Source organism: Diorhabda sublineata, chromosome 8, assembly GCF_026230105.1.
Source record: "Diorhabda sublineata isolate icDioSubl1.1 chromosome 8, icDioSubl1.1, whole genome shotgun sequence".
NCBI classification, from domain to species: domain Eukaryota; kingdom Metazoa; phylum Arthropoda; class Insecta; order Coleoptera; family Chrysomelidae; genus Diorhabda; species Diorhabda sublineata.
This window is the reverse complement of record NC_079481.1, coordinates 4,998,153-5,017,241: the sequence shown is the minus strand read 5'-3', so window position 1 is coordinate 5,017,241 and position 19,089 is coordinate 4,998,153. Positions and strand designations below refer to the sequence as shown.

Here is a 19,089-nt window from a genome sequence, read left to right as displayed (position 1 = left end):
AAATTAAGAAGTTGCAGACTAAATAACATGAAAATTGGACGCACGTAGAGTGGAAGAGAGTTTACGTCAAAAGAAGAACGGATGTTAGATACATGTGTAATCCCGATTGTGAAACATGACGGACTGATGGTTTGAAGGTATTTTGAAAAAATAATGCTCCAAAGAATATTAATGGAAAATGTAGTAAGTTGTGATCTTGTGGTAGAAAATGTCGAATTGACCTATAGGGACCAAATTTCCGATAAATCCGAAAAAACTAAACTAAAAAACTACTTTTCGATTTCTTAAAAACGCCACCCTTAATTTGCGCTAATTTTGGATATGCTTTTCAGAAGCCCCTATTTTACCTTTTTGCCAAAAGGAAGTTAACCAAAATTCCCCATTCGGAAAATACGGACCCGCAACGAAAATGTCGGTTTTGACCCATGCAATCCTCACATACGTTATGTATTTCACTCGCAGTGCTTATAATTTAGATTTTATCTAATAACTTCATCGTATTCTACGTGAAAACATATATAAATCCATTTAGACACATTTTTAGTGGCACTCAGCTTATCCGACAAATAAAAATCGTCAGGCACTACTCATTTACAAATCCCCAGAAAAATCCATCATTATTTCCAAAGTTTGTAATAATAGAGTGAAACTGAGGCTGAAAAACATATAAAAAATTCGTGAAAATTTACGATGGGTTTTTTGAGAAATTTAGTTTTAGCGAATTTCACGAATTTTTTTTTAAATGTTAATTCTTAGAACACCAGCTAAAAGTAGAGTAATTAACTCACATTTTACAAAAAAAATGGTCTCGATAGATCAATTTGGACCATAACGGCTGCCGTTTGAAATGAATGTACCACTTGAAATGCTTAAATAGCGTATTCACAACTTTCACATGCCGCCACGGGGCTCAAAAAACGCTTTTCAGCAAAATTAAGTGGCTGTATTCGTTCAAATTTAAAATAGAATAATATCGAAGGAAAAATGACAACAGATCTGTTTAATAATCTATCTGCATTTCGATTCATGCTGTTTAAGAATCATTATTTATCTGGAATTCACACACTTGTTTCAAACGCTCTTTTGAAGCCGATAAAATTAATGGAAGATTTTTCTACAATGTAAGTTTTTTTGTAAACATTGCAGAACACCTCAAATTGTTCACTACGAGTTGCCACTTAAGGATTTTCTAAAATAAATAATTAAAACCCTTTCAAATTTTGCGTATTTATGTTATAATTTCAAGAACCTGAAATAATAGAACTTAATCGAAATTTTAAATTTTTGATTGAATCAGGTCTGGCTGCTCAAGTTAGGAAATGAGTGGAGATAAAGACATTGTAAAAATTGATTCAAATCAACACGAAGATATCGAGTTATACTAAACCATACTTGTTGGTCACAAAATTCAGGCATGGTTGAATCGATTTCTATGTTCACCCAATCGTTTAATCGAATATAAGATGTGGATATTCAAATTAATTATATTGACCCAAAAAATTATAACGCAGCGCCAAACTGAACGGCTAATCCTGGAAGTTACGGAAGTTAAAGCGTCAGGGATTTTGCCCCCGTGTATCCAATTATAAATTTTAATCTCCCCGGGGAACGAGCGCTACTGTTTGCTCTTTGAATTGCCGAGGATTAGAATTCGGAGCATCTCTTGAACTAGTTTACATTGTGGAGTTCTAGTTACGACTCTCCTGGGAGTAGACCGAAGTTAAAAATGTTCTTTTGTTGCTTCACGGTTATTCATTTGTTACAAAATAATATTAAGGTATAATTTGATTATTAAAAAGTTTCCAATTTATGTAATCCCATAATTGGATGGAACTAGACGATAGACTGATCAAAAATGAAATTTTGTCAAAAGGAAATTATCCATGATGTTTATTTGAGCTATCAAAATCAATGTTAATACTAGAAATGGTGCTGGAAAATAGTGTACCACATCTAGCTTGATTTGCAAAATGATGGTGATGAAACCACCATTAATCCACGATTTTTTATCCATTTCATATTTTTGGATTTCTTTTTATGAAGAGAATACAAAGAATTAAGTTCATTTCTCACAGAACAGGGAGTCAATGAGAAAATCCTGTTCTTACCAGCATTACGCATTTCTATCATCACACTCTAAGGAATAAGAACCACTATTTGCTCAAACCGTTCTTTGATGACATCAGCATTTTTGCCTTGATGATGGTCTGATCTGTCTTTGACTTATAACAGTTTCATCCTGCCAAAATTCATTCGGTGTATTTAGAAAATATATTTTTTCTTTGGTTTCTCATTTTTTTCATAGCTCTTAGGAAATTTCTTCTCCATACTACGAGGATGGTCTCAGAGGTACCTGTCCCAACAAAGAAATTCTTTTAGCTTCATACAATTTTCGAGAAAATGGTGAAAGAAATTTTTAAACTTTCAAAACTCGCCACACAGATGAATGTTTAATATTTCTTCTAATTCTTTTTTTCTTTTACCAAAATTTCAATTTTGCATCAAATTGGTTCAATTTTTGTTACATGTGTTTGAGTTTTTTGTCTAATTCCTCAGTTTCCTTCAGAACTATCTCAATTTTCTCTGTTTACTCACTTTGGTTATTTCTTATTTGTTTTTTTACTCAATAACACTGAAAATATAACCTCTACTTTATCCATTCTCCCTTCCTTTGTTTTTTCTTTATTCTTAATAATAATTGTATTTATTCTTTGAAAAATTTTTTTGGGCTATTCTATTTTTTTTATTTACTTTACTATCAGACTCGTTTCCACTTGAACTGCAAACAGTCATTGTATTTTAGTACGATGCTGAATGGATAGTAACAGGAACCGTGAATGATTATTTTTGTTTCTATTGTTTTGTCTTCTACATCGATTATGAGGTTACATTCCCAATTCCCCTTTCTCATACACTGATGATATTATCTCAATATTTTAGCAATTTGATTGAGATTTTGAACATCAAGCATTAGAAATTAAATCGATTTTCTCAATTCTTCACCTTCGTCGTTGTCGACCTCTGAAGGTAGACTACGAATATTGAACGTAAATAGGGAGAAAGGGACTGGAAATACTACGTTTACTTTCCGAATCGGTGATCAAACAATTTCCAAAGCTAACGAGATCAGTACGATTGGGAGATTCCAGGAGATCGCGCTTCGTTGCCCCGCACTTCACTCACACGGACACATTTTCCTAATTGGACGTCTCGTGTGTTCAAACTCGACGACTATATTGAAAAATGTGTCTGGGTTTTAATAGCTCGTTATGCGTTTGATATCGTTTGCTGATATTAAACTGAGATTTATCAATTTACCAGTTATATCATAAATACGAAGATCTGAACAAATAAAAATAGTTGAAGTTGTAATAGAAAGTAATGATATGAAAAAATAAAGATTGAACGTAGATGAAAAGTATATAGTCATGAAGGTTGATGGAGAATTAGGGAAACCTCATCAATTTTTCTGAATTTTCCAATAAATTCTGCAATTCAAGGCAATTGAAATTTGAGACATTGTCGCTGATATTTTCCCCATATTCGTGTGTTTACCTTCACCTTTAAAGATGATTGAATTAGATTTCAAAATTAATGTTTTTCCAAACCTAAATTTAGTGAAAATTCACAAAATATTTGACAATCAATCAATTTATTTGACAAGTTGTAGTGAAAATAATCAGAATTTTATATTACATAGAGTTATAAGCTAAATTGTCCTGAACAAGTTATGAAATAGTGATAAAAAATCCATCCTACATCATGACCTTTCTAAAAGAAGTGGGATTATTAGATCAGTTGTTGTATCCACAGTTATTATGGAACTTATAATTCTAATCAAGCTAATCAACCAATAATTCATTCTGTCACTGTCATATTTTTATTCTTTGATTTAGTTTCATTACAAGTACTAGCTATTTACCTAACCAACGTCTTCTCCAATTAATTTGTTAAAAAAATTAGCGACAAGGATAAAGCAACACCGAGTAAACACACAAACCCAAGATTCAATGTTCCCGCTAGATGCATCCAAAGAACCGTTACGTTCAGTGTACTAACTAGCAGTTAAAAATCACTAATCCAAGAAACAAACCCGAGTAAATCCTTCAGATCAACCCATTTCAACAACCGTGTTTGTGGCTTTATGAACCATTCAATAATCAAACGTATACAAACTTTGGTCTAAAATTACCGAAAAATACTTTCGCCAAAGCCAAATGTTGTTATCTCACAGTATTACTTTTTATCAACTCACCAGACTGAAATGCAAACCATTACTGATTTTGTTGCTAGCTTCCGACGCAATCAGCATTTATCTGCGGGATCAATTTATTAGAAGCTCACAGGATGAATGGTTTCGTGAAAAACTTCTCCAGATATTCGACGAAGAGGAGTCTACTTTTGAAAAACTTGGTAATCGTAGTCGTAGCTACCATTCTCTACCCAAAAAAAATTGACCGTAATATTGATCACCTAGTAAAAAGCTGTGCTGACTATACTATACAAAGAGAGAATCCTCCAAAAGTTGTCGTCGATCACTTGAATGCTCCCAGAATAATTGTGGATTATGCTCGTTTGAAGGTAACTATTTTCAAATTTTTATTGATGCAAAATCCAAACTGCTGGAGGTGAGGATCCAGGAGGATGCAACGAGCTCTGGTTCTACTATCAAATTACTGGACGACATTTTGTGAGTACATGGATACCCTAATATTATTTTTTCGGATACTGCAGCGGTATTTGTAACCTCCGGGTCCTAATCCTACTGTACATTTTATGAAATTTTTAAAAGCTTATCGCACCTGGACCACCAGCCATGAACGGCTTGGCACAGCAAAGCGTCCAAACGAACAAGCACAAGTTGGAGGCAATTTTTGAAGAAAATTTGGTCAGGAAAGTTCTATTATAGAGTCATCCATACGAAGTCTGGAATTTTCCCAGTCGAATCCTACCTAGAAAGGAAATTACCGACCGATGAGAAGCTATTTTTCCGCCAAAGGAGTCGATATCGTCATTAGCTACATTGCCTAAACGTTTCTTGTCAGTGGTGGAAACGCTCCAATTGCATCTTTCCCTCAATAATAAAGAAACTTAGTAATTTGGCGTTGTATCTGAATACCTTGGTTCGCGCTATTACATGGTGAAAATAGATGCTGGACATGTACTGAAATAAAACATCAATTTTTTGTCCAGGGTGTCAATTCCTAGCAGTTCAAATGAAACACAGACTGGTGAAAGACGCGATAATCGTCCAAGTCCAATTGTGTTTGGCATTGCTCATAATCGTCCTCAAAACCCTACTCCTGAGAGTCATACTCACAGTTTAATTGCCGTTCCAGCAGCTAGCAACCCAAGAAAAACAACCTCAAGAAGAGTAGCCGCTGTCTACGATACAGGAGCCACAAGATACTCCTGTTCGCCGTTCCATACGCACCAAAAAAGTCCAGGCTACCTTACAGACTATATCCAATGAAGATTTTTCATTCAACCTTCATATTAGTGCGAGATATCTGTTGTATCTACAGTTTTTGTGGCACTTCTGATACTAAGCAACCTAATCAAGCCATCATTCATTCTGTCACTGTCATATCATCATTATTCAACTTAGTTTATATAAACAGAGTCTGTTCTAATCAATTTGCTATAAAACTGAGTTCGTTTAGAGCCACAGCATAAAAAGGAGACACGATAGATCTTTTGGATACATACATATATTGAATTTGAACTTACCCAGTTATCTAGTTTTTCCCTTCGGTTTTCTAAATAAAGTTGCAGCTTAGACCCATGTCCTCCTTGCTTACCAAAATCTTCGATGATTTTCCGAAGTCGTTCTTTTTCTTGCTCGTTGAGCAAAGGTTGCAAAGCCTTCTCATACTTTCTCAAAGTATTTTCAAGGGGTGGAAGTGGAAGTTTAGGTAGCTTTTCCTTGAAACAAACAATAATAGTCAATGTAAAAGTAATTTTTGAACCAATTGAAATACTAGGGAACGATTCCTCAAATTGAATTTGAACAAAAAAAAATTACGCACTATCAACCGAATTTTTAAAGTGTTTTGCACTGAGAAAATGTTATAGCGATCGCAATAAATTCAAATCCAAAGGGGCGATGTCGGACGAGTTGATGATTCAGAACATTGTTTGGTCATATTTACAAGTAATAAATGAGATTTGCGTTGATATGGGACAATGGATGGAATATGGATCCATCACTTCATTCCGGAATCGAAACGATCATCATCAGATTGAGCTGCAGCCGGTGAATCACGTCCGAAGCGTTCAAAGGCATAACAGTCTTCTGGGAAGGTTATGATTTCACTATTTTTTGATGCGCATAGAATATTGTCCATCTACCATCTCCAAAAGGGAAAGCCAATCAATATCGAAAATTTCATAAAGTTATTGAATCATTTGGATGCAAAATCAAGAAAAATTGGCCTCATATATCGAAGAAAAAGCCACAGTTTCACCAATTGAACGAATAGCTTCCTCATCCACAGTATAGTCCAGATCTGGCTCTCCAGTTCTATTGGCTGATTTCAAAAAAATGCTTGCAGTTAATTAATTCAGATTCTCTAGATGGAGAATAAGTTGATGAATATAATCGATTTGTAGCTGCAACAGTTTTTTTTCTTAGTCACATAACTTATTGAGTGATGCTAATATTGCTGTAGCGGTAAACAGAAGACGTAGCTGTCATTCCGCCGTTCCTATTTTGAATGATTAAAAAAAAATGTAAACTGTATCAACAAAACAATAAAGTAGAGGATTTTCGATTAAAAAAAAATAAACAAGGTTGGTATTATACACATTATGGACGTTGATATTTCGTGAAAGTTGATGAATTGAAAATAACACTCTAAATTTGAATTTAATTTGTTGTTTTCTCCACGTTTTAGGAGAATTTTCTAAAAAACAAAGAAACAAAACATTTATTCCCCACAATTATCTCTATTATGTAGAACCTCTGTTTTAAAGTTATTTCAGTGATGTTATTTCTGAAAATAGCCGTTTATGTATGTGATAACCTCCACCTGATAAAAATATTTCCCCAACGAGTGAAAATTTTAGGTTAGAGAAAAGGAAAAAACCGTCGGTGGTTATATCTGGTAATTAAGTTGGGTGGTAATTTATTCGAAATGCAATTCGTGAATTTTAACAACACATATTCCTAAATGTGGTCATTTTTTGCTCAAACTACATCAACAAGTCCTGGGAAACGTTCAATGCAATGCGTTTTGCATCAAAGTAAGCCAACGCGTCACTCAAAACACGGTTAGTTAACTTTTTTTGAATTCTTTTTTTTATTATTATACGACGTGAATGATGCACAGTACCTACCTCCTCCTATTCTGTTTTCAGGGAAATCTATCACTACTACTCAATGTTAGATTGATAAATTGAAGCTAAGCGTCCAAAATATCTAATATTTGATTGAGAATCACTCAATTCATCCACAAATATATTTTTTAGCTTATATTGTGTCCACATCTCCAATAAAAGTTTAGACAACCTTCCTATAGAATTCAATAAACATTCTTTTACTTTTAAATGACAAAACTTTATGTTTTGTTAAGTATACTAAACTCGAAAATGAAGTTTTTCATGATTTCTTAATTATATTTGAATGTCTTAGTAAAATATTTAAGTCCAAAATTCCGTATCGAAAGTCAATTTTAAAAAATTAAGTATTTCGTTTTTCGTATTTTTTGTCCACCAATTTTATCTTGTAACTTCTTCAAAACCTAATAAAGAACATTGCTCCATCAATAATAGTTTTCCAATTATTTGTACAACAATGTAGAGAAATTGGAAACTGGGACTTTTTACAGGACCCATATATGATTACTATTTCTAATCCATATAATTTTCCATTTATGCTGGCAACATCTCATAATTTTGACCCACACAGTACATGAATGGAATGTATTCAATTTAAATATTGGTGTAAATATTTCGATCAACCTTTGTATTGTCTACCGCTAATGTGGAATAATATTCTGTTTACCTTAAAGCAAATAACGAAATAAAGCTGCAAACAAACACTACACAGAAAGCTTCTTGTCGTAAGATGTTTGAATTTACAAATACAATCACAATCACCTTGGTGTGGTGCCATACTGTCTAGTCTGGCGCAATAATAAAAATTATTCATAGTCATTTTTGCGTATTGAATTTATAAAAAGTTACACATCAATAATACCACGATTTAAATTTATTCTGATTCAATCACTGTTATTGCACGTGTGCGAACAATTGAATTACAATAATTTGGAAATCTAATGCATTTATTCTATAATTTTTTTATTTTTATATACATCTATAACACCTGGTGACAAAAAAAACTTGTTTGAAAGAAAACACCTGTTCGATTGACCCCACCGCATGCAAATTTGTTGAAGAAGATACAGGTTTTTAAGTATCATGGTTATTTTTAGTCATATTTCAAGAAATAAAGGGAGAACGAGTTAATTCGTACACCAAAATTTGTTAATAGGCCAGGTACCAGCCGATTCCCCGTGAAAATTTGATAATCAACGTCGGTTTTCTTGAAAATTGGTATGAAGGTAGTATTTATAACCTTTTTCAAAATCTACCCTGTGCAGAAAAGTGCTTTTGTCCTAACTTGCCCTTCACTAATTTCAAGTAACTTTTACTTCACAGACTTTTTGCTCGTTCAAAGATGGTAATTTTTAGGGATCACCAAATAATCTGAATATTTAGAAAAAAGTTATTTTTCAAAGCAAATAGAAAAAACTTTGAAATGAGTACTATTAAAAGTCTTTTGCATAAGAGTTGACTGATTTATAACAAAAATCAGGTTTCTTCATTTTTCTTTCCTAAAAAAAAAAAAAATGTAATAATTATACCCTGGCTATTACCACCCTATTTTAAATTAATCGTAATCCACTCGCAATTAACTTTATCTATGTATTTTTGATATGTTCCATGTGATTTGACGGGTTTCGAATTCTTATTTTAAAAAAAATATTTCATTAAATTTAACCAGAAACTATTCATGTTATGACAAAATGTTTCAAATATTAATTGTAGGGTTTTTTTTGTCAAAAATTTTGAGTTTTCAACATGTACGAAAAGACCATCAGCTGAGTCTTCTTGCGGATGCTGAATCTAGAGGAATTTATAATTTGACCATTTTAGTATGCAAAGTGTGTGTGTGTGTGAAAAACTGCTTCTTGAAATTTCCGCATTGGAACGTGTTACGAATCAAATCTGCATTGAAAAGAACCAGATTTGAATCAGTTGAAACTAGTAAGGAAAAAGAAAGATTTCCTGCACTGTTTTTGAAAATGTATATATTAAAGATGATGATAAATAAATTTACATAAAATCGAAATGAAATATTGACTATAACCATCTCGCAAAATGAACATATCAGGTGTAAGCTTATATTTTCATCGAATAAACCTTCGTAGAACTTCCGACAGCTAAAGGTTTGGTATACATCCTCATCCATTATATTTTACTGTTTTAATGTGAATGAGAAGTTTCCCCCCACCCTTTATACAAATTTCCATAACCATATTTAATCATAACACTCCAACTCACTACCGCTGTACCGTTACGACGTTTCGTCATTCTACGGTATATCCCCGAGCTACAAAATACGAAACTTTGAAGCTGTATTTCCATAAAAGTAACGAAATCACGTGGGCGCGAGTAATATTCGTGCGAATGGCATAACGGCCATCATGCTGCTATTCCCTTTCATGCTGATATTACTGTAATTCAGTTTCAAAATCATCCATATATTCATAGAATCTAGAGCTGGGTGGACAGAGGCGCGGGTTGTGTTGAAGAAGTGGGGTTTATCACAATTGCATACGGGGTTGATTGAAAGATATAAATATTTATCATTAAGGAAGTAATTTGTATAGTTTAGTACTTACTAATCGCAATAATATTTTGTTCTTCTAACCAAATGAGTGGAACTACTCACAATTGAAGAATACTAGTGAGGTAATTAGTAGAAGAAAGAGCCAGACCATGTTAGTTTTGAGTTTGGTATTGGACTTGGTCTAGGAGTATAATAAATGGTCTTGTCCTTACTCTTATACCAAATGTTTGCTCTTTTTTCAGAAGATGTTTATTGGAGGCGATTTAAAAATAAATAGTTTTTCAAGTGATTCAAATTAGATCAAGATAGAAGCTTCTAAAGTTGATAAAAAGTGGATAAAAATAATAGTAGGATGGAACCTATTAGAAAAGAGGGCAAATATTTTTCCAAATCATCAGAAAGTGGAGATTTCTATGAATAATAAACTCACCGACTTCTTAAAGAAGACTGATATTTGGATGGGAGAATTTTCGATTGAAAATTAGGGAGCTTTTTCAATATTGAGTCAAAATAAGGTGAAAAAATAAATATTTCATATCAAATAAATTGCAGTTTATCTGGGACATAAAAACTTTCGTAGAAAAAATGGTTTTTTTGGAAAAGATGAAAATTTTTTCCATAAATTTTGTGTTATTGAAAAAAATGTGAATGAAAAAGGTGTAGATCTTCTTATTATCTACAATTTCTCTATCTAATTTTCTCCATAGAACTTTTAGTTTTGCCGGAAATCGAACTAATCCTTTTTTAAACTCTAAAAACTCACCATCTTCCCCGTTTCCGACCTCAGATTGCTCGTAAATTACTTTTTCTTCTATTTTTATAATACTCTCCTCTTTATTCAATAGGTTTCAATCTACTTCTATTTTTTGGTTTCAAAAATCATCGACACTGGTCTAAATAGAAGATTACGAAATAAAAAGATGATATCAATATTATGAAAAAATTTTAGAAATAATTTTCTCTTCCTCCTTCCATCTTCCATCCTGTTCCTTTCTACTGGCTCTAGGTTGTCATCCAACCTTTTTCGTGGTTGACCTTCATTCCATTGCTATTTAATGATATCCCCATCACACAATCGTCTGATGTTTACGCTTCTTTCTGAGTCTGGTAGTACCGTACCTCCTGAGAATTTTCATTTCTGCAGTGGTATCGAAAAGGTTATTCTCTTCTGATGTTTCTGTCTCCATAACTTTTTATGTTAATTTCAAAGTACTATCGTTGTTTGTTACTTGTCCATCTGGTTCTAATTTGCATCTAATCGACTCTTTTGATATCGTCATTTAACGATTTTGTGTAAAATTGAAGATATTTAATGATATTTGAAGATTATCTTCATTTTAGGATTTTGATTTCTGTATCACTTATTTCGTAACCGTCGCCTAGAAATATAGTGACAAAATAGGATAAGATCAAATTAAGCTTCCTCATATAGGGAAACTTTTTCATAGATTTAAAATTGATTTTAACAGTGAAATGGTAACCAAAACTTATAATTAAATGTTATCTACGAGTTTTTAGGATTCAAGTCAACTTCTCAAATTGTATTAAGTTCCATGAGGGCTCCAGGAAGAGTAGAAAGTTACTTTCAAAATAATGAATTTCACAATAAAACTTTTGATCGATTGATAAAAACTTTTTGATCCGAAGCCTCAATAAGACAAGATAAGGATGAATAAAATTGTTTTTACAACAAAAACCAATATTATTTTGTTTTATCATCACCAAAACGAAGACAGTTAACTCCTCTGCAAAAGGACTCTTACCGATAAAAAATTTAGTCTCACGGAAATAAAAAATAGATTTAAGAACAACTCAAACTTTCAAGTAAAGGTCTCAAAATGCTACAACAGATCTTTAATGCAGTTTTAAGGACTGGTCACTATCCCGCTCAACGAAAAGTCTCGCAGATCATCATGATACCAAAAAATGGAAAAAAAAAACAGATAACATCATACAGGTCAATAAGCTTACTACCTATAATTTCGAAGGTACGCGAAAAGCTCCTTTTATCACGACTAACACCAGATCTAGAAAACAAAAAACTTATTTTAGATCATCAATTTGACTTAGAGCAAAACATGGTATAATAGAGCAGGATCATAGAATGGTTCAGGAAATCACAAATGCGCTAGAAAAAAAATCGTTCCTCTCACCAACTTTCTTAGACATTAGATAAGTATGGATAGGCTCTTCCTGGTCAAGCAGCAAAAGGAAGTAACTGGGATTTAAATTCAGGCAGATCTAATGGTTAATTGATAGAAACTCAGAATTAACCATTGAAAATAGTTGTTAGATATTACTCAAAACGAATTATGAATTTGTTAATAATTCATTAATAAAATAGAGATAAACTATCCAATGTATACTACGCTTTCCACCTACTATTATAGTTTTTGAGATCCCAATATCTTCTGTTTGAAACCCTCAGACCAGAATAATTCCATCTATTGATCTTTGACAAAAATTCCGACCCTTGGATTAGTAATATATGAAAGAATGAAAATTGCATATAAAACCGCAAGACCGCAAGCTCGATTGGTCTTGGTTTGGCGAAAGTCTTGTAATATTAGGTTTTGGTCTCGATCTTGTGAATCTAAAGCTGATCTGGGTCTTACAATAAAGTCATAAGGTGATCCCAAAAGAAAAACAGAAGTTGCGCTCACAACTTTAATCAAAGTTACTTATTTGCTAGTAGTAGTTTATTTTTCATACTATTTTTAAATCATTAATGAAGTCATCTTAAGTCTTGAAATTATGCTTGCTCATCATGGAATTCCTTTAATTTTTAAGTCGTTTAGTTTAAGAGTTCTATGCAGTCTTGAAACATTAGTCATTGTACGTCCAATTCGAATTATCCTCGTAGTAATGGTCTTGTTGAAAGAACTGTGGAAAATTCAATTTTTTACACAAATCATTTATGTACCTAAATAAAAACCTACGAAGTTCTAGAACAAAAAGGAATACTGTAAATGAATCGTCTGCTGCTTGAAAAAATATGTACAACATCAAACGAGTTCCGTCATTTTTAAAAATGTGAAAATTATGCGGCCCACAAAGCGCCGCGCGAATTCGCCAAATGTTTAAAATTCCATAGTAGCTGGACATGTTCGGTCTAGGGAATCATTTTGCGTACAAACTAATACAGAGAACTAATTTATGAGTTTGAGTTTATTTTCGACTTTTATTTCATCTTTTTGGTACTTCTATTCAAAACAAAACAAATGTAATCCTAATTGACAACCTAACGCAATGAATTCTAAACACCCCCAGATTATCTATAAATATTTAAACAGAGGCTATATAAATACGATATATTTAACTTGGCCTCCGCCTCTGGGTGAAACAGGAGGGAATTGTAACGAAACGAACAAGGGTTGTAGGGGCGATACACCAATTAACATCTCGTGAATCATTCGAACAACACCGCACCCAATTAGGAGGTTTACTCTTTCTTCTACAGTGTACACATTCCGTGTTTGACATAAAGAAACGTTGACAAACTTTGTTGTTGCGTTGACTTGACAATATTGTGGATAAAGTGCTTGTTTCTCATATTATATTGTGCATTACTATTTATATTTCTGGTTTAGGTGATAATGTTAACCAAAGCTGCATTTTCTAACGATGAAAAACCACGTCAAAGTGTAACTTCAACATCATCTCTCGACTCTCCATAATGTCGATGTTTCGAGTGATGAAAACAGTAAAGGAAGAGATTTTTTTAATAGAACGTACAGAGAGATAGAGAGTGGCAAACATGCTTTTTCTTTTTTATCCAATAGTACAATTCAACTGTCTATTTCTATTACTATTTCTATGGATCTTGATACTTCGTCACGTGTTTTATTGAAAAGACCACCTTTTATTTCATATTCCCACCACAAACTGCAGTCAATATCCTCCAAAATATCCTCTAAATCATCAAGTTTAGAGCTAGGAAATACCTAAGACCGCTTAGAATAAATTAAACTATATTGACTTTTTTTTGTAGATTGAATATAATTTTTCATATACCCTGTAAAATATATATCACAGCTTTATATTAGTAGCAAAACATACCTTGTCATTGTGTAATTCTTAATAAATGTTTCTGGGCAGAATTTAAAGCAATGAAGTGATAATCTACTATTGTTTTATTTATTAAAAGCAAACACTCCGGTTCTAATAATCTAATGGGAAGTTGAATTGATTCCTGCTTGTTACAAACTTCGTTTTTGTATGAGAATCCAATCAAGAAAATAAAGGATCAAAAAATACTAGTTTACGCTTCAAGAAAGGTTTGTTTTTGATATGTCGTATTTGCTTACGAACACGGATTACTATGTTTACCGAATTTCAACAAAAATTTCCGAGCTCGCCGCTACTAAATCGTTCCTCGTTGTGGAAAACGTACCAGAAATTCTGAAAAACGGGCTCTGTTGTCGACGCTGGCGATAGTTGAGCAGCGGAACCAATCTGCAATACGGCTTTCGTGAGAACTTTCTTCACGACAAATCCTGAAACGCATGCACTATCGAGTTCACCATCCGTGTCTCCTACACATGATTCAACTTTCCAATTTGTGTTTTCATATAAAGCAACCTTCAAGCTGAACAGTATAGACAATCAGCATAACTGCATCTACTGGAATCCCCACGTCTTCATTGAAGAAAAACTAAAAATGCCTGAGGTGTGTGTGCGTGAGCAGGTATTTCGAGTGTCCGTAATTTTTTGAGGATCACATGATCGGCCAAAGTTATTTGTAAATGCTCGAATGTTTACTTGGGAAAATGGACAACGATCCAGCACTCGAGAACATCCGTCATTTCATACAGAATGGTACCTTAATGTTCATTTTGGACAATGGATAGGTAGACGGGGATTCGTTGTGTAGCCCGCACGGTCATGTGACTTGACATCTTGTGATTTCTTCCTGTGGGGCCTTTTGAAAGAGCGCGTTTTTGGAAAAGGACCACACACCCTTTCCCAACTCCGAACTGCAATTTTGACGCAGTCTTTTTTCTCTTAACGCTAATTTGTTGCCCAGCTCATGCCGATCTCTATATAACAATACAAGTGTCCATTGGTAAATTTGACGGTACCAAGTACGATCAAAATAGTTGAGTAGTTTCCATAGATGTAATTCAATCCAAAGGAAAATAACAAGCTAGAGAATAGAGAATAAATAGAGAATTAGGAAGATCGCCACCAAATATAGGAGATAATAAACATTAATGATGACTACGATTCCTAAAGAGAGAGAAAAAATGAAATAAATTAGCATAGAGATTGAAAAACACGAGAGGGGCAAAGAAAAAACAGGAAGAAATGAAACAAATGAGGAAAGAAACTTAAAAACTGAAGGAAGAAATTGATTAAATGAGAAATACAATAATCGATATGGACAATCGAGTGGAAAATAAAAAAAGTAAAAACAATATAGTACAGGGATCAGAGACAAATAATCCAGAGCAGCTACAAAATACAACGGAAACCCTACTGGAGAAATAATTATAAATAAATTCGGCGGAAAAGCGCTCAGTAGAGTTAGTGAGACTGACAGCAAACAGAAGGTAGATAAAGAAATTGGAAAGAGATAAGATTGAGAGAAAAAAACAGTTTTTTAAAAATTGCGTCCAGAAAAATAGACATCAAAATACTACATATCGACAAAAAAACAAGTAGCAAACATAAAAGTTCGAGATATTAGAAGATTTAACGCTAAACGAGCGAAGATCTCTATTTTTATGTACGATGGAGCCCCACCGTACTTTGATAGAAGGTTTCTCAATTGATTGAGTTATTTTTCGTTTAACAAATACATTTATAATTACTTTATACCAGCATTGTTTATTCCGTTATAATTTTCATATAAAAATATTCCGAAAATGGTACTCAGTATCAAGGTTTATCAAAAGTACCTTTTTTGTTTAAAATTAAATGATTTTTATCTAATTTAACAAATAACAAGGTTTCAGAAATGTAGTTATTGTTGACTCAACGTCACATCTATTAATAAATAATAGTTTTCCATAGCAAATTTGATAAATTTAAAAAATAAAGTTAAATAATTATTGGTACTCAGCTATTGGGAGCCTTGGTATGAAACAAACCAAAATTTCAGTCCCAAAACCGCAATACATTCTTCAACCCTCTTTATCTTGAATACGGATAGAGTTACGAAAATTTTCTAATGAGCAGAACCCCAAATATTTTCTAGTTGTCTGTATATCCTAGAGATGAGATCACCTTTTTTTAAAATACCCGGCATTGCTTTACCTTCACTTTAAACTATCAGATTGATTCGAAATTATGCACATTTATCAAGATAATAATAAATATAATAATATCCTAAATTTATACCATTATCCTTGTTAGGATCACCAGATGTTATAAAAAATCGTGTCTTTCTCATCCAGCAACATAACTTTTCAACCAACAAGGTATAATGTAGTAATTTAACAAAGTAATGAGAAAAAAAGAAAAAGAAAATGATCATTAATAACATATCGGACATTCCCTACAAACTCTCAACTATTTTTTCAACCCCTCATCGTATAGTTGTGCGTGTACTTCTATAAACACGCAATTCCATTCCCCCCATTTTTCTTTCAATAACTACCACGTGCAGGTACTAGAAAAAGGGCGGTTGGAATTGGAAGAAGGGCGATAGGGTTAAAAATGTCTCGATTAAACGAACAACTCGCGTGTGTCTACTTGTACCGTAATTCGTATGAAGTACATGCAAGTTCTTTTTGACATGACGTTTTATTATAACTTGAAAGGGATATTTTCTTGGAACCTTCACATATTTCAAAAAAAGTCCAGATTTCTAGTAACTTGTGACAAAATAAAATTTACTAATTTAACTTCTCTTTTATTTTACTGAAGCAATGTGTCTCAAAAGAAAGTTTACATTTACTGACGGATATTTTCTTTTACTTGTGCCGAAATAATAGTATTAACTTTAGATTAGACATAACCCCCTGGTAAGAGTCCATAAGTGTTAATTCGGGACTTCGTGGGGGCCAATTTATGTCACTTCTCTTGGAGATCAATTTACCAGGAAAAATTTCAATAACTCCAAGCCAATATCTATTGGAAATGTGTGAGATCGCGTTCCGACCAGCTAGAACAAAGCTCTTTGGTTATAAGCATCAAAGTTTTGTAGTTCAGGCATGAAGAAGTCGTCTAGCAACTTCACATAACGCTCTGAATTCACTGTAACCGTTCGTTATCTTTTATCTTCTAAGAAGTAAGGGCCTATAATTCCTCTTGCTGACATCGCAAACAATATGGGTCACTTCATGTTTTGGATTGGTTGACGAGCTTCATCCGAAAACAAAATGTTGGTTATTTCTCTCAATCATCTGGTTTACGAAGTCGAGCCGCTGACCAGCATCCTGAAGCTGCAATTTTTGAATCAACTGAATTTTATAATAGTATAGCTCTAGATCTTTGGGGAATAATGTAAAATCCTGATGATCTTTGCACTTTGAAACACCAGCATACTTTCGGGTACGTCATGAACAGTTTTTTAGAACACCTTGGATGCCTCAATTTTGGTTTTCCTAGTATTGAGCTGGTCTTTTCAAACTTCACGGCCCGTTTTGCAATTAGTTGAGCTACTGGCATGAAAATTGCGAAATTTCAGAATCTTCTATATGCTATAGTCGCGATTAAAAGCATAGCGACTAAATTCCCGGATGACATACCTCATGCAATAGACAATACCAAGTTGAATTTCATTTTGAGACACCTTGAGTTGAGAATGGGAAGACGTTGGTCCTTGTTGATACTTTGGACGTTTAATTGGTCACTGTCGCACTAACTATACAGAAATGGAAAGTCCTGCGAACGTCATTAACAAGGATTTTTCATTAGTTTAAAATCTAGAATGTTCTACAATGTATTCATGAGGCCTTATACTCGTGATGAACTACGTACTCCTAGTAAAGAAAATCATGATATGGTAGGGAATTTCTTACGTATCTGTTGGTGTTATGAAACATCTTCAGGATGAAGAAATGTGTAATGTATAAATATATATACATTTGGAGCAAAATTACTGGATATTGAGTTTGTCTAGTATTTAGTTATTATACGAAGAGACATTTCAAATAATTGAATGTATCTGAATAAACGCGAAAGAAATGGTTATACAAGCAGGAAGTGCTTCAAAAAGTGAATATTTGACAGGAGCTAGGAATCATCGGATCTGTCTTGAAGGAAAGTCAAACTTACAAACTTTGCCAAGATTTTTTGACGAACTTCCTCGACTCATTTCTTTCAACGTTATGGCTGCTTGTTCATTCTACGAGGATGATCCCAGAGCTGAACTAGAAATGGCGATAGTTGTTTGAAAAATACCAATCTATTAGAAAGTACACAATCCACAAAGCGTATGTTACAAGTTTGAAGACGCTACGTTATTTAGTATCTGTTTGATAGCCATCAATAGTGAACTTTGAGAAGCCTTATATGGATTTGGACGTGAGAAAGCTGTGTACAAGATGGAAGCCGCTTTTGCTCACAATTGAACGAAAACAGCGTCGTGAAGAAGATCTATATTTATACAAATGTTATTTTATAATAAAATAGTGGAGGTATAACTTTAAATATATTATAATATTCGATAATTCATTGTATCATTCATAAAAATAGACTATTATGCTTAATGCTGATGTGGCGCAAACCTTATTTAATCAATTCGATGGAAACTTTTCATACTCATATATACAAAGATTATTCTCCTTATCTCTTTTCTCTATATTTCAGTAACTCATCCAGTGAACGGACAATATATTCTATATTTTTTTATTATAGCGGTCTGAAACCGATCTATTCCTACAGTATTATCAATAATATTCTTTTTAGGAAACAAGCCTTCGTACACATTTAGTCAATATTCACCTGTCCTCTCCGTTCACCCCTACCCATTTTCATGAACCTCTCATTGTATCGATCGGAATGAAAAATGGGACGCATCCCCACTTCGTTTCTCCGCTCAAAATTCACCGTGAAACGCAACCTGGATTTGCCCGGCAGGTGAATGCTACAAGGAAAAAAAACGAGCAAATGCTTGACTCGCTCGGTTAGTGTGTGTTCAATACAAAAACGCATTTCTAGATTATTTTGACGTGAATAAGGTCGGAAATTCAGAAAATTGAACGGAATTTACACGAACAAGATGTTTTACCTCACGCGCTATCGACCGGGAACGTGAAACTGTTGGAAACGGAACGGAATCAGCA

At 33.4% G+C, this 19,089-nt stretch overlaps 2 protein-coding genes across 2 annotated transcripts in view; both read right to left on the bottom strand.

The window, feature by feature from the left end:
* Positions 1–19,089, bottom strand: part of LOC130448378 (pyrimidodiazepine synthase-like) — a 445,274-nt gene that overhangs the window by 315,756 nt on the left and 110,429 nt on the right. The window lies entirely within an intron of this gene.
* Positions 1–19,089, bottom strand: part of LOC130448370 (choline O-acetyltransferase) — a 135,984-nt gene that overhangs the window by 14,203 nt on the left and 102,692 nt on the right. The window contains exon 3 of the mRNA XM_056785730.1: positions 5,731–5,925. The gene's annotated coding sequence lies outside the window, so the exon portion shown is untranslated. The remainder of the gene's footprint in view (positions 1–5,730; positions 5,926–19,089) is intronic.